Here is a 14,194-nt window from a genome sequence, read left to right on the forward strand (position 1 = left end):
TTGTGGTTCAAATCTTAAATTTTTTTCTAGGCTGGGGCCTATGACTTCCAGTGATGGCTCAGTTGGGCTTTCCAGTCTCCAATAACGATTCAGTGAGGGTGCCTGGGTTGCAGTAATGATTATGTGGGGTCCACAGAAGTCAAAAGGTTAAGAAACACTGATTTCGAGGTTCCAACAAAGTCAATGATGCTTCAGAAACTTACATGAGGCTATGTTTCCATTAACAAATGGTCCATGGGCCACGGTGCTTAATATCAATCAGGAAACTGGGATGTTTACGGGACAGTTTAATGGCCAGTGTAAGATCACTGGTAGCACAGTCCTTTGGAGTTTCCTGCTTGTCGTTGCCCATCTCCTGGAGCTGCTGTGCCAGAAATTCCTGATCCCGATGGATGAAATGTTCTCACGACTCTTGGGCAGGTTGTGCCCTACAGTTGTCCTCATGTTGGTGTCCATCACCTGGCCCATAGTCTGGTCCTGGGCAAGAGGTGAGGCTCCTGTAGCTCTGTGTCATAGAACTCATCTTCTTTAACCAAGGGGACAGCAGCACATCCTTCTTTACTGGATGTACGCAGGGATGTTGATCAGGGATGTTGATCAGTAAGCTTGGGGGGAGGGGCTTTAGATTTTCCAACAATCATATAATGTTAAATACATTTTAAGACAAGCAGGGTGAATGGGAGGGGCTTAAGGAGCAGTGGAAAGGGAGAGGAATGAGGATGGTAGTGGTCCTAAGAAAGAGAAACCCCAATATTTTGTAAGATTAAAATTTTTGAAGACTTTCAAAATAGAGAGTGTGTGCATTTTTGTCTGTGTGTATGTAAATATTTCAAGTGAAATCCAACAGATACCTCACCATACACGACTGAAAGATCCAGCATCCAACTATTTATCATAAAATGCATTTATTAGTGGAGTGTAACACCCCAAACAACCCCCCTGTAGCTACTCCCCTGGATGTAGGCCTCTTCCGAGGCTTCAGTCGAAGAGCAACTTGAATACTGTTCCTAGTGCATCTCCTTTGACCATGCACCGCATAGCTTCTTCTTAAGCCAATTCAAATATGAAGCACTGACTGTGGCAATAATGACTTACATGGCAGGAAGGCAGAAAATATTGAAAGGTTTGAAACCTTTTAAAATCTCTACCTGCAGCCAACTACGGAGGAGCACAATGTCACAACTATTTTGCTATTATTCCTGCATTGATGGAATAGGCGGGACCAAATGACACAAAAGATATTGTTAGAAATGGGATTTTTGGTAGGCTAGTGCAGGTAGAAACCACCACTCTAATCAGGATAAGGGAGTTACACTCCTAAAATGACCCCTGCTCACCCCCTTGGTAGCTTGGCACGAGCAGTCAGGCTTATCTTAGAGGCAGTGTGTAAAGCATTTGTACCTAACCAACAGTGATACAGTGTAAGCACTACAAAAGGACACCATACCAGTTTAGAAAAATATCCAATAGGGGCGTGGCCACGACGCCGACCAAGATGGCCGCCTGACGCGGGACCTCCGACGCACCGGAGCTTGTCAGTCATCCCGTTTCCCCTCCGGAGAGCATTTTTTCCGCCACAGACACTGGATTCTTATGTCGGAATGCAGCGCGCTTCTGGTAAGCGCTTTTTGACACATTTTTAGAGCCGGGGTGCCCCTTTTCTCACCACATTCGTTCTCTCCTCAGAGAGCGGCCGCCATTTTGTCTGTGGCGCGATGCTCGTCTTTCTGCCGGCTTGGCTGCATTTGCCCCACATTGCTCTTTTTGTGGGGTTCTACGCCTCCTGATTGCTGTGTCATCCTTTCTGGGCGCTGCCATGCCACTTGGATATCTTCTAACCTGGGCTGCCTCACGTGGATGGAATGAGGTAGTTTCTGATAAATGACTTTTTCTTTGCTATGTTCCTGTCACCCTTTTGATTGCGCTCATCACTGCTTCTGACGGGGGACGTCCATGACCTGGTTGGTTACTGACCCTGCACTCTTCATTTTTGCTTAGTTTGGCACTGGCTTGTCTCTGCTTACTCTGGAACATTTCTTTATTTACTTCACAAGATCTCCTAGGATTACTGCTTCACTTCTAAGTGACTGAACCCCTTCACTTTTTTGGCTTTTCCTCACGGTCGCCCTCTTGTTTGCTGCTTGTCACTTCTGACTGGCTTCTATGGGCAAGCTACGTAATCCAAAGTTCGTCTTTACCCCTTCGAGGAACTCTCCTGTGGTAACCTCTTCACCTCATATACCGATGGACTCTCCTATCAAGGTAGCACCAATGGCGGGAGTAACCCTCCCCCGCTCCTCCTCAACACAGTCTCCTTCAAACAAATCCTCTCCCCCATCAGCTTCATCTTCTAAGCGCCTTAAACAAGATGCGTCTTCATCAGAGAAGCCACCATCCCCCATTTCCATGGAGATGCTCTTTGAGGAAATTCGTGCCCTTCGGCCTTTTGTTGAGGAGACCAATAGTAAGATGCAGTTTCTTGAGGAGAAATGGTCATCTATCGACAACAGAGTTACAGTTGTGGAGCAACAGGTTTCGGACCTTCATTCTACCTCCCTGAGAGTTTCCTCCTTAGAAAAATCTGTTCTGGCGCTTCAGCAACACACGGAGGAGTTGGAAAATAGGAACAGGAGGAACAACCTCCGTATTTATGGTTTGCCGGAAGCTTTAGAAGGGGACGACCCTGTGCTCTTTTTCTCCTCCTTTCTCCCGAAGCTTCTGGACATGCCATCCACCACCTCCCTCAATATTCAGAGAGCGCATAGACTTGGTCCTCGTTCATCCACGTCAACCAGGCCAAGGGGAGTCATTATCCTTTTTCTGAAATTCACAGATCTTCTCTCTGTCCTTTCAGCGTCCAGAGCCAAGCGTCAGATCTCCTGGTTGGGTCAGAGAGTATATCTTTCCCAAGATGTTTCAAATGCTACTGCCTCTCGTCGGAAGGAATTTTTGTCCCTACGAGCTCCGCTGAGGTCCCTTGGTGCTAGATTTGGTTTATTTCACCCGTGCACTTTCAAAGTTACGTTACAGAATCAGACTTGGACCTTTCAGGATCCTGCTGAACTCAAAAATTTCATTCATACCCGTTCTAATTCTGCTATGGAGACCTCCTCATCTTCTTGTGGCTGATTGTTTAATTGTTTTACACTTTTTGATTACTTGAAATGTCTAACTTTTGCTTCCCTTACAGGTCATCCATTTCTGTCCCTGCCTCTGTCTCTGTTTATTAATTCTACGTATTAGATTATAAATATGTTTTTCTTACTCACATGTTTCTAACTTCAAACTCCCTCATACCTTTATATAAGAATTGTGTCCAGTTTTTGTCCTTCAACATTTGCATTTTCATCCTTGGTTCGTCATAGTTTGTTTTCATGTTTTCAAATGTTACTTTTTCTTTATTCATTTATCTAGATGGACCGACTTCCCCTCAACCTGGCTCTTCGGTTATGTTCTATGTTCCGGTGCGGTCCGGCCTGGTCTCCCGTCTTGGGGGATCTGTCTCGTTGAGTGTCGCCATTTCCCCGTTGTCCTATTTCGTATTCCCCTCAGGTATGTTCTCCTCAGTCGTCCCTTTGGGATATGTGCTGTCTCTCCTTGTACTTATTTTCCTTTCCCGTTTCCTTTATCCTTTTCTCTTCCCTGTACGGGTTGATCAATTCCGATTTTCCTTTGTTTCCATTCACCTCTTTTCCTCTCTTCTCAACCTTTTTCATCGATATTTCTCAAAGTTTTCTCCTTTACGACTTGTCTTTTGCGTATGCCTCTTCTTCTTTACTTCTTCTGTCCTACTTGATTCTATGTTATTTGTTAATTCAAAGTTATTACATGGAATGTAAAAGGTTTTATTAACCCCATTAAGCGGCAGAGAGTTTTGTCCCATTTGGCCTCCTACAACCCAGATATTGCTCTCTTGCAAGAAACTCACCTTAATGATGTTGAATCCCTGAAGTTAAAAAGAAGTTGGGTGGGTACAGTCTTATTTTCGGCCTCTGACAACAAAAAGAATGGAGTTGCTATCCTTTGTCACAAGAGGCTTAAATGTACGGTTGTGTCCCAGGAGACGGACTCTGAAGGTCGTTGGGTACTAGCTAAATTATTGATAAATTCGATTCCTTTGACTGTCTTTAATGTCTATGGGCCTGTACAAGCAGATTGTTCTTTTTGGCCTTTGATTACAGAGAAATGTGTTCAATATAAGGATGTATCATTTGTTTTTGGTGGTGACTGCAACCAGATTGTTGACCCTTTCCTCGACCGCAAATCCACAGTCCGCTTCACACCACATAAACCCCACAAACAATTTCTTAATACTATTTCACAATCACATCTTATTGACTCTTGGCGCCTTTCACACCCTGACACGCTGGACTATTCCTTTTTCTCTCCTCCTCACTCATCCTTCTCTCGTCTTGACTATATTTTCCTCTCTAATTCTTTATCTCAGAATGTTCTGTCTTCTTCCATTGAACCTATTGTCATTTCGGACCACGCTCCCATCGTGACAGATTTTGACCTACTCCCACCACAGCCTAAACCTTCCCGTTGGCGCTTTAACAGTACACTCCTCACTGATCCCAATTTTTCTTCTTCTTTTCGCTCTTTCGTTGAGGAATTTTTCTCTCTCAACTCAGACCCTAGTATTTCCCTTCACACTCTGTGGGACTCCTTTAAAGCCTCCGCGAGGGGTTTCATTATTGACTTTGTCTCTCGGAGGAAGAAACAGTTTATTCAAAAGCGGAAATCCTCCCTGGCTCATATTAAAACTCTAGAGCACCAGTTTTACACTTCTTCTGATAAATTTATGTCACCGGATCTCCTGCGAGCTAAGTTAGAGTTCAACAAATTAACTACAGACAACGCTTCTTCGATTCTCCTTCGCAGTAGTGCACGGTATTACGGAGGTCGCAATAAATCTGGTAAGCTCTTGGCCAATTATCTCAAGTCCCGTAAGGAGCGCACTCTTATAGACTCAATATATTCTTCTGCTGGCACTCTTCTCCACAAAGACAAAGAAATCCTTGAGCAATTTTAATTGTTCTATCAGAATCTCTATACCCCAGAGTGTCCTCCCACTCCTTCCCTTATTCAGAGTTATTTTGAGAAGCTCCCTGTACCGTCTAACTCTCACCTGAATTTTCCGGATCTTGATCTCGATCTCTCTCTTCAGGAACTCTCTGCAGCCTTGTCAGCCCTTACTAAAGGGAAGACCCCTGGCCCTGACGGCTTTCCTGTGGAATTCTATTTGCATTTTTCAGACATCCTACTACCTAAACTTTTAGCCCTCTTTCAATCATTTTCCTCTTCTGGCAAGGCTGAAGGCACTTTTCAAGATGCCTCCATCTGTTTGATCCCCAAAGAAGGTCGCGACCACCAGTTTTGTCAAAATTACCGACCGATTTCGTTAGTCAATGTAGACTACAAAATCTTTGCCAAATTACTTGCAATGCGCCTAGACCCCCTTATGCCTCACCTCATTGGCAAAGAGCAATGCGGATTCGTTAAGGGCAGGCTTACTTCGGACAACTCTCGCCTTCTTCTTAACGTTCTAAATAAAGCTCCCTCACTTTCAACCCCTCTTGCTGCTATCTCTGTTGACGCAGAGAAGGCCTTTGACAGGGTTGACTGGTCTTTTTTGTTCGCTTCATTGCGGTGGCATGGTTTTGGTCCCAAATTTATATCCCTTGTCTCTCTCCTATATTCTGCCCCCAAGGCCTCGGTACTTGTGAATGGACAACTCTCTCCATCTTTTAATCTTCAGAGAGGTGTTCGCCAAGGTTGCCCTCTTTCCCCACTCCTTTTTGTTTTATCTCTCGAACCCTTCTTATCCTCCATTCGCAATAACACTTCCATTTCTGGTTTCCCATATGGCTCTAATCAATTGAAACTTTCTGCCTATGCGGATGACATCTTACTATTTATTTCTGACCCTGAATCCTCCGTCCCCCCTTTATTATCCGAGTTTCATTCCTTTTCTTTGGTTTCCGGTTATAAGATCAATTCGGACAAAACCGAAATTCTTCCTCTCACCTCATCCTGTCTTCCCCATCTTTTCTCTGCTACTGGTTTTGCCTGGAGTAGCTCCAAGATTAAGTACCTTGGTATTCTGTTTTCCAATTCCATCTCATCCTCGGTTAAATTGAATTTGTCGGCAGTTATTTCCAGGATTGATCAGTCGCTCTCAGCCTGGAATCCCCTCTATCTCTCCTGGTGGGGTCGTTTGGATTCAATCAAAATGATGATCGCCCCTATTTTAATTTACACCCTCTCTATGCTACCGGTTCACATCCCTGCATCTTACTTTTAAAAAATTGATTCTCTTCTTTCTCGTTTTCTCTGGAAAGGTAAGAAATCCAGAATTTCCATTGCCTTCCTCCGTAAGCCTAAATCCAATGGTGGGGTTAACTTTCCTGATTTCCGTCTTTATCATAGATCCTTTTCTCTACGTCAGGCCTCGAGATGGATCTCATCAACTCTCTCTCCTTTCACGCCCCTCTGGCATCTTATTGAGCAATCTTTACTATTACCCTTCTCCTTTGCCGAGGTGATGCGATTCTCTTCCAGGAATCCTTTTTCTCTTTGCCCCCTATTTAAACATACCTCTTCTCTTTTAAGTCCTTTGGTTCTCCCCTCTGAGGTCACACGTACTTCCTTCTTAAATTCTACTATTTGGTATAACTCTCTTATCCTTTTTAGAAATAGACCTATTTTTTGGAAAGCATGGAGGGTAAAGGGCATAATGTGGGTCAACCAACTTTTTGACGGTGTATCCCCTTGCTCTTTTCCCCAATTTCAACTTTTATTTCGGTGCCCTCGTTCCTTTCTGCGGAAATTCACAACCCTCATGGCAATTATCCTTGATCGTTATTATTCTCTTCCCTCCTCATCATCATCGTCACCTCCTCCTTCTCTTCTTAATATTCTTGCTACACTCCCTAAAGCATCTCTCATCTATAAATCTTTTGTATCTCCTAATCCTAATCGTGTCAAATCTAAAGTGGAGCTTTCTTGGGAATCGGATTTTTGTTGTACCTGGCCGATTGCTCTGTGGGATAAGTTGTGGTCCAGATCTTTAAAAATTTCCCGCTCTGCTTCTCTTACTCAATCCTTATTTTATCTGTACCACAGGCTTTACCTTTCTCCTCTTTCTTTATCCCGCTTTTCTGCCTCCTCCGATTCTAAATGCTGGACTTGTTCATCTTCTGAGGCTGACCTTTTCCATATGTTTTTTCTGTGCCCTGTTGTCTCTACTTTTTGGGGGAAAGTGTGGTCATGCCTCTCCCGTATCTTCCCTCTTCCTTCCTCTTTTATACACTCATTTCTCTTTTTGGGTAGCCTTTCTGACTCCTTGAATCTCCCTGCTCATCTACACGGTCTCTTTGACCTCACGCTTGCGCTTGCCTTCCAACATATTTCTTCCAACTGGAAATCTCTAGCTTCCATCTCCTTACAAGGCTGGTGGAATTCATTATGCCACTTTCACAGATTGGACGTTTCCTTTGCCTCCACTTGTAAACCTACTCGTAATGTTGATTTTTTCTGGTTGCCTCTCACCACGTATTTGGACTGCTTGGCCCTAAAGAAACCTATATGTCTCAGTGCAGAAAATTTTAAACCTCCTTGAACGTCTCGAACTCTCTCCTTTTGCTATTCACTATAAGTTTTGTTTAATATTACTGCTTGTTTTATGATGGTAACTTGCATCGCTGACTTTTTTACGACTTTTACAATTTGAATATGTGTCGTAATTTTTAGATATGGTATGGTCTATTTTATTATCTTTATATTTTCCTCTCCCTCTCTCCCTCCCTTCCTCCCTTATCCTCCCCTCCCATTACCTCCCTCAATGTTAAAAATTCTCTTAAAAAATGCTTTGTGGTTTCTAATACTGATATTAGCAATGTTAAGTTTCTCAATGGTTTCTGTATTGCAATTTATGCTGATATCTCTCTTTTGTCATCAGCTTTTTAATAAAGCTTTCAAACATAAAAAAAAAGAAAAATATCCAATATTTTTATATACTTAAGACAAGACCAAAAACAATAAAAAAAAATATAATACAGTACCTAAAAATCTGAGGTTATCAAAATATGCTTGAAAAACAGTTCCTTAATGTCAATAGCTCCGTCCGGGGCTATGACGGCGTCGTGAGCAAACAAATCAGAACAGTTCTGGCTGACTGTGGTGTCACAGGCCAGCTGCAATGTCGGGAAGACCCGCAAACAGTACCTTTTAGAAATGCAGGGCGTCGGCGACGTCTCGTTGAGCTTCCGAAAGCACGGCGTCCGCAGGCGTCGGTTCCGGAGGTTGGTGTAGGAGTCGTCGGGGCCCTCGAAGTCACATGCATTGCAGATTGAACTCCTCTCAGTTGCAGTCAGGAGCGCTGGCGTCCGCAGGCGTCGGGTACTGTGGTGCGAAGGGCAGCAGTGCCGCGTGCGGTGTCCTCAGGTCGTGCTGCGAGCAGTGGCTCGGTGGCGGCGTCAGATGGTGTCGTCGGTAAGACCAGGGTCGTGGTGCAAGGTGAATGTGGTGCTCGTTGCGGTGCTGGCAGATCACGGAGCAAGCAGCGGCGGTGTTCGCACTGAAGCACTGTCATCGGCTGTCGAACTGGAGTCATTGGCGCCGGTGTTGGTAGGCCAAGGCTGCAATGCGGGATGAGGGCGGTGCTTCGTGAAACTTTACGAGTGGTGCCCTCGAACCACGGTGCGAACAGGGGCGTAGATTTCGGCATGGAGCATCGTCGTCGGGGATACCAAGGCGTCGTCGTGAAACTTGGCAGTGCTGAGTGCGGTGACCACAGGTCGCAGTGCGAGCAGCAGCGTCAGCAGGCATCGTCTGTGAGACCAGTGTCGCGGTGCAGCATTGTGGCGGTGCCTTCAAGACACGGAGTCAGCAGTGGTGTCGTCGACATCGTCGGGTTGCTTTTCTTCTGTTGCAGCACAAAACACACAGTCCCCTGTGCTGAGGGCAGAAGAGCTTGAAGTCTTTGCTGTTCCTGAAACTTCTTGAACAGGGGGCAAGCTCTACCTCAAGCCCTTGGAGAAACTCACAAAGTAGATTGCAGAAAGTTCAGTCCAGTCCTTTCACTGCCCAAGACAGAAGCAGCCACTGCAGGCCAACACAGCAAAGCACACAGCAATGTGGTAGTTCCTCCTCACAGCTTCTCCAGCTCTTCTTCTTGGCAGTCTTCTTGGTCCAAAAGAGATCTAACGTTCAGGGGTCTGGGCCCCAATATTTATATCCCAAAATCCTTTGATCTCTTAGGCAGAGAGTGTCTGTGCCCAGCCAGAACTAGTTCTGCCTTCTCTGGTGTGACGTCCTGGCAGGAGGTGGAGACAGCATGGTCAGAGGCAGACCAGGCCCTTTGAGGTGCAAGGAAATCTCCTTTCCCTTCCCCAATTGCAGCCCAGGTCTAGTCACCCCTTTCCCGGCCCACCTAGACTATCTGGAGCCACTCCTGCTCCCCAGCCTTCTGTCATCCAAAACCCAGACAGGGAATCCACATTCCAACAGAGGCACACGGGATGACTGAGCAAGAAAATACCTATTTTCTAAAAGTGGTATTTTCAAACACAGAATGTAAAAATCACCTTCACTAAAAGATGCATCTTTAGATGCTGAGTTCAGGCATACTAAACTTTATTTTCCTACCTAATTCCCCGGGCCAGTTATGTTTATAAGATGTTATAAACAAACTTTCCATTCTGTTCTATGGGGAACAGGTAGCCTTGTAATAGCGAAAAACGAAATTGGCCGTAATTCGCTATCTGATCATGCCACACACACCAGGGCCTGTCCTACCTTTCACATACACTTCACCCGGCCCACAGGGGTACCTTTGGCCTACCTTAGGGGTGGCTGACATGTAAGAAAAGGGAAGGTGAGGGACTGGCAAGTGTGCGCACTGGCCAAGTCGGCATGGCAGTTACAAACTGCGCGCAGACTTCGCAATGGCGGGTCTGAGTTACCTTTTCAGGGCTTCTCACGTGGTTGGCAGAATCAGTGCTGCAGGCCCACTAGTAGCATTTGATTCCCAGACCTTGGCACACTCAGTGCACTTTACTAGGGGCTAACAAGTAAATGAAATATCCAATCATGGAAACACCGTTCCATAACACAATTTACCACAGGAGCACTTCCACTTTACCACTAATCAGCAGTGAGAAAGGTGCGCAGAAACACTACGCCAGCAAAAACAGAGTCAAAACCGGGAGGTCAGAAAGCAAAAACTCAGGGGAAACACGCCAAAAGATGACAAGTCCAACAGATATGGATTGGTATGTTACATTCCGGCTATAGCTCAAACTGGAGTTTAGCTCCTGCTAGATAGAGCTGAAAACAGGGGCCCAAGGTAGCCAAAACTGTCTCAGCCAAAAACTCACATACAATGCACTGGCAGGACAACAAATCAGCCTGTAAATTAAATGCGATTCAACAGCATACAATATACTTTTGGAACCTCTGTAACTTTGCTTATTATTTGATTAAATCTGCCACAAGGTGAATCTTGTTTTCATATGCACTGTCATCAGTTAGTACAATAAATGTTTTGTAATACAATTGAAGATTTATGTGTGCAAATGCGATAATTAGAATCTGTGTTTTGTCCTGGAGATCTTGAATGACCTATGTTTGAAAATTGTTATGTTGTGTTAAGCATTTCAGGGCACAACTGAAACTTGCATGTACATTGTGTACATTAGGTCTTTAGCAGTAGCTGTGGGCCAAGCAGAAACAAACATACATCGATATGCCCTGTACTTGAGTGAGAGTCTACATTCAAGTCAACAAAGAAATTAATGTCCCTTTGAGGGGAAATATCCTTCTCGAAACTTGCCTGGGATAAGATTGCTATAAATGTAATGGGATATTTTAAGCATAAGGTGGGTTCAGAAAGGTAGATTTTAGTGCTTATGGGTCACCTAGGTTAGAGGCCTGAGGAGCATGTGGTTGAGAAGGTGAACAATGAGAGGAGCATCGTATTTTAGAGGAAAGAAGTCTCGAAAAACACTGGACGAAAATAGGGCTCGGTTTATATGAAACTATGAAAGAGTTGCGTCATAGTTTAAGAAATGATCCTAAATTCAGACCATTTTTGGAATGGTTGAGTGTTAAAGTGCTCTTTACAATTTACTATAAAAAATCAGTTAACATGGAAAGAGGAGCTTATGAAACACTATCCTTTCAGAGGGTGGAGTTTAATACACTTTGCATTACACACAAGATTTTCTATGGCCTTGATAACATTTGTTTTCAAGACAGATTCCTTAGACATGTCACATTTCATTGATCCGATCAAATTCTCCACTGCTGTGCTTCAGTCTGAAGTTCGAACTTTCATACATAGGAAGTTGCTCTCTCCACCATCAGGGACCAAAACTCTGGAATAACCTGCCCCTCAATTTGTGAAAATTGCCCAACAATCCTGTTTTAAAAAAAATTCCATTAAAACACCCCTATTTTCTCTCTGCTGCTAGACTTCTCTCCATTATTGCTCTTCTGTTCATCTTTTCTTGTTTTCACATGGTTGGTTCTATTCAGTGTTTTGATCATGCTTAATTAATATGTGCTCTATTACTAAACAATTAAATGCTTTGGGCTTGCTGTACATCAGTGTGGTTCATATTAATGAGCAGTGGTATGATGAATTTGAAGTTCTAAATGGTAAAGGAATTTGAGAGCATGGAGTTGGTATTGAAACCAATTAAGTAGAAAGTGCAGTGGTGCAAACAAAGGGGCTTATTTACAAGCTCATGGCACTGCCGGAGCGTCACTTTTATTGTCGCACCGGCAACGCAATGGCTTCCCAATATTTACAAGGCCATGTAAAGTCACCCTGCTTGACTTTTCATGGCCTTGTAAAATATGTTTCCCTTTCATGCATAACTCTGCGTGAAAGGGGCTTTCATGAGTGTTGCTGTGGGTGTTCCCACCCAACATCCATTGAACTTGACGCATTTCCAGATGTACAACATTCTGTAAACATGGAAATATGTCAGAATCCTATGCCTCCACAGGGGAGGCGTAAGGAGGCGCAACAAGGAGAAATACTTTTATTTCTCCTTGTGTTTTCCTCTTTCTATGATTGCTGCAGAACATGCATAGAAAGAGGAAAATGCCTTTAATGGTCGTTTTTGTGCAGGAAGATGTCCCTTCCGGCACAAAAAGAATCATCCCCTCAGCACAGGCACCTTTGCAAAATGACGCAAGGGTGTCTCCGCTGGTGCACAGTGCTGTTTGTGTGCTGGTGCCCGGGAGAAGGACAGGAATGCACTGTATCTTGAAGATACGGCACATTCTTACCCTTTTATTTTGACACAAGGCAGCGTAGCAGGAAGGCTTGCTGCGTTGCTGTTCATCAAACTATTGCAAATGAGGTCCAAAGTCCTGGTGGTATCATGATGTTAAGATTAAAGTTAAGGAGAGCAATGTGATTGTAGGAGGTTGAGTTAAATTGATGTAGGGGATCAAGGAAGTTGAAAAAGGTTCTGAATTCTCTGATCCTTTTGAAATGGTGGAAACTGGAAGTGAATCAATCGATCTAATTGTTGGAAGAGCGTAAATGTTCATTAGGGAAGCTCTGTACATAAATATGAATGATAAAATAAGGAAGAGCGTGTTTGTTGATTTAGATTACAAAATGTTACAGGGTGTGTTGAAGAGGTGTTTAGGGCAGTGGCATAGCAAGGGGGAGCAGTCCGCGCCGGGCACATGAGTTTTGGGGGCAGCACCCCTGACCCCCGCTCATACCCGCAGTCAACTCAGGTTGCAAACAATTGCAGGAATTGCCAGCGCACCCCGCCCCTGCTTTTAACCTGCATCCGCTGGGCGGCAAAAGTAGGGGCCACCACAGGCGGCATAGGGTCTAGCTATGCCTCTGGTTTAGGGAGGATAGGGGGATTAGAAGACAGAGGGTGTTAAGGATGTGGGAGGTGGACAGATAGCAAATGTAGAGTGGCTACAAGATAATTTAGTGTTTGGTGAAAAAGGGAGCAATGTTCAGGTATTGCTATATCTGTACCTATCAGAGATTACATGCATACAGTTGAAGCCAGTACACTTGTTGCAGAGTCAGGTAACATGTTGCTAAATGCTGCACTCACAGATTGTTTGTTGCACCCACAGATTGTTTAAGCATCCTCTCTGCCTAGACACAACTATTGTTTCCTCACTCGCAGTCACCCGAAGAGATGTTCGATGGGTCGTGCAGAGTGTCAGGTAAGAAAGGCTGCAGCATGACAGTGGAGGTCAGCACTGGGCAAAGCATGTTAAACTTAGACTTCTTCCTGTGGCAAACCAACGCCATGAGAATCAGGAAAAGAGCATTGACAAGTCTTATGAACAATCTTTTAATAATAGTGTCCTGTTCAGAACTAGTCTTTATCTATGATGTCAGTTCCTGTTTGAATCATATATAAGAAAGCATTCAAAAGTGACAGATGCATCAAAATGCGTTTGTTCCCCTTTGTTTGTAATGTTCATTGCCCCTTTTGCAGCATTTTTTGCCCTGACATTTGGTTCTTACAGCTAGAATGTCTTCTGAATGCACTTCTGAATATCCTTGCCTGGCTCCTTTCTCTTCCCTGATGTCAGATGCCTTACTGTTAACTTCTGTTTGAATATTTATCGTCAGTCAAGAACTACTAGATGGCTAAGGAGGCTTTTCACCCTTTGTTTTACTTCCTTCACAGTTGGTACCCTCCTTAGAAGAGGTTTGACATTTTTCACATGTACTATTAAGTGCGGAGTGGCACATGGACTGCTGTGTGGAGCTGCACGTTCCTCAAGAAATCAAGAAGGAGACCCAACAGACCTTCTCTATGTCCTGTCTGTAGTGTGATATTTTATGACTGAACCCTTTTGGCTCCTAACGGACTCCGTAGAACTGTGACATAGGTGTCAGACGGCACTGCCATGAAAGCTTGTTTTAGAATGTTGGGTGTGCTGTTACACGCAGCAGAATAAAGACGTGTAATACTAAGCCCTGTGTGTCGCGTAGTCATTGGTGAGTACCCAGTCTGTGGGAGAGGCTGCAAATGGCAACCAGATAGGGGAAAAGTAGCCAGAAGAATGGCCATGCTCTCCCGGAGAGTTTACTGTGGTCCAAGCAAATTGCTTGTGCTTGCCATGTGTGTCGCTGTCAAAGAATGGAATCGATACTTCATGCATGTGGAGTCAAAGCACAACTCCAGCC

General features: G+C 44.4%; 1 long non-coding RNA gene across 2 annotated transcripts in view; it reads left to right on the forward strand.

Moving 5' to 3' along the window:
- LOC146812127 (uncharacterized) overlaps nucleotides 1–13,932 on the forward strand; it is a 375,865-nt gene extending 361,933 nt beyond the window's left edge. For both annotated transcript variants that reach the window (XR_014965869.1, XR_014965870.1), the window contains 3 exons: nucleotides 3,415–3,552; nucleotides 13,126–13,218; nucleotides 13,692–13,932. This is a non-coding gene — a long non-coding RNA (uncharacterized LOC146812127). The remainder of the gene's footprint in view (nucleotides 1–3,414; nucleotides 3,553–13,125; nucleotides 13,219–13,691) is intronic.
- Nucleotides 13,933–14,194: the final 262 nt, after the last annotated feature.

This window comes from Triturus cristatus, chromosome 7, assembly GCF_964204655.1.
Source record: "Triturus cristatus chromosome 7, aTriCri1.1, whole genome shotgun sequence".
Classification (NCBI taxonomy): Eukaryota; Metazoa; Chordata; class Amphibia; order Caudata; family Salamandridae; genus Triturus; species Triturus cristatus.